The 2,402-nt window shown below is 47.0% G+C and overlaps 1 pseudogene; it reads right to left on the reverse strand.

Moving 5' to 3' along the window:
- Nucleotides 1–249: 249 nt before the first annotated feature.
- On the reverse strand, nucleotides 250–744 carry LOC123618491 (oligosaccharyltransferase complex subunit OSTC-like; annotated as a pseudogene).
- Nucleotides 745–2,402: the final 1,658 nt, after the last annotated feature.

The raw sequence follows: 2,402 nt of genomic DNA on the forward strand, positions 1-2,402 counted from the left end.
GTTGGAAAAAATCATTTTATTCAACAGTATAGTTGTAGAAACGGAGCATATTTTCTTTCAGAAACAAAAAACTAAGAAGAAAATGCCACTTATCATTGGTACATCCGTACAGGTCAGCAGGAAAAAAAATACTGTGATAAGCTTATCTCTTCCCTAAGCAGAAGACAGTCTAGTCCAAGCTTTATTGCTTCCTGTCTTTTCACAGATGTTTCTTTTTCTGCTGTTTTTCATTCTTTCCCACATTTCATGTTAGAGGATTGATACAGCCTTTAAAATTTCATTAACAGGAGCAAATCCATTTTCCACTGATTTCTTCTCCAAAGGCACTCGAACATTCAGATAGCCTGGCAGTTTCATTCTCATGAATACTCCAGCCACGAAAATACTCAATAGGACACAAATCCAATGTATAGACATCTATTGAGTTTTGGAACGTTTGGCACATTGGATCGGCCCAGGATTATGAAACCTAAACCTCCCACTGTAAACAGGAAGCTGGCTGTGGGCCCTTCGTAGTATGTTGTCCACTTACTCCACCAGCGGGCCTCTGAGGCCCACGTTCATCAGTCACGGAGCCAGCCCTGGGAGGTGCGACAGTGACTTCATCAATTATTCCTCCAGTGGTAAGAAGTAAGACACTACCATCAGAGCGCACACCACGGTGGCCAGGCACCCGGGGCGGCTTCTTCATCTCAGGCTGGGACGCTGGAGCACTAAGAGCGGGACTCGGGACAAAGTTTCCATGTTCTTGGTGGCAGGAGCAGCTCCCGGCTACAAACCTCACATGCCACCCCAAAACAGCTAATATCATTTTTAAAAGACATTAAAATTATAAAAAGAATTGACTGGCAATTGCTTCTTTTAAAAAAAATTTTTATGTATTTTTTATTTTAGTTTTTTTGAGAGGGGAAATAAAATTAGGTTTATTTATTTCCTTAATGGAGGTACTGGGGACTGAACCCTAGATCTCGGGTATGCTGAGCGCATACTCTGCCGCTGAGCTATTCTCTCCCCTGCAATTGCTGCTTGAAAACAAACACGTGGGTGAAACTGCAAGTACCCCTTTGCTTCATGAAACAGTCACTCCCTGTCCCCTTGACCTGTCCCTGACTCACCCAGTCCCCTGCAGCTGGGCTTGGGCCCGCATCACAGACACTGCACTGCGGCTTTCTAATAACCATCTCCCCGGGATAGTCTTCCAACCCCACTTGTATGCGGAGGTAACCTGGCCTTGTGGTGGAGTTTGGAGTGGAACCCTGCATCTTCACTTCCTTCCTATGTGTCTCTGGGAGAGTTACTCAGCCAATCTGTACTTCGATTCACTCATCTGTAAAATGGGGTTTATCTGAACATTGCCCTGTAGCTCACTTGTGATGATCCATGCAAAGTACAGGGCGCGGGCCTGGCACACAGTCAACACACAGGAGTGCTCACCGCAAACTGGCCTCCCGCCTGGAGTTCACAACTCCTGGTACAGCTTTCTTCCTCTTTCTGCTGGAACCACTCAGACTTCACAGCTCCTGTTCACTTACCACGTTCCTGCTCACCCCACAAGTTATGAGGTTCCCCAGGCTCTCTCCACCCACACTTCCTACATGACCTCTTCACAGCCACAGCAGTGGCTTCAACACATTCCCCACTACCCCGATGACTCCATCCCAGCCCCTCCCCTCGCCTGCACGCCAGGCTGGAGTATCCACATGGACCAAGCACCTGTACCTACCAAGTGGTCCCACAGTCCGCTCAATCCAAACCTGTCTCAGGCCACCCTCGTCTCCAACTCCCCATCCCTCCCCCCTTTTCCAACCCCTGTCTGCCCTTTTCACCCCCTCTCTCCCATCTTGTAATTCATTCATTTAATCCTCAACACTCTGGAGCATTCACAACGTTAAGAAAGATCTTTACAAAGTGGTTCCTACTCTCAGGGGTCTCCCAGGGCCATGGGCAGGGGCAGATAATTACAATTCAACAAGAAAAGAGGTTTGACAAAAGGAAGCATAGGACTTAGGTAAGAGGGTAGGAGGGGGTCCACCTAGTCTCAGGATCAAGGCTGACTTCTCTTAAGGGGGCATGTTCAGCAGGAAAGCACCGGAATAAATTTTCCTCCTGGAGCAGGCAAGGGTGTGATGGGAGACCTCTTGATGCATTGCTTATTACCTGAGGGAAGGAATAAAGGTGCCTTGGCCTGCCAGACCTCCAGGCCTCAGGCACTCTCGCCTGCAGCAACCCTGTCCTACCTTGGAACAGGCATTTAAACCCATGTCTATCCCACAGGAAACATAGTTGTATCACTGTTTCTCTTATCGCTTTGCTTTTAAAAATTGTATGACATGAAAAAAAGAATTTAATATATATTTGCTATGAATTTCTTTCAAAGGTCACGAATAGTCAGAAACTCTTGA

The sequence above is a fragment of the Camelus bactrianus genome, chromosome 5, assembly GCF_048773025.1.
Source record: "Camelus bactrianus isolate YW-2024 breed Bactrian camel chromosome 5, ASM4877302v1, whole genome shotgun sequence".
Classification (NCBI taxonomy): domain Eukaryota; kingdom Metazoa; phylum Chordata; class Mammalia; order Artiodactyla; family Camelidae; genus Camelus; species Camelus bactrianus.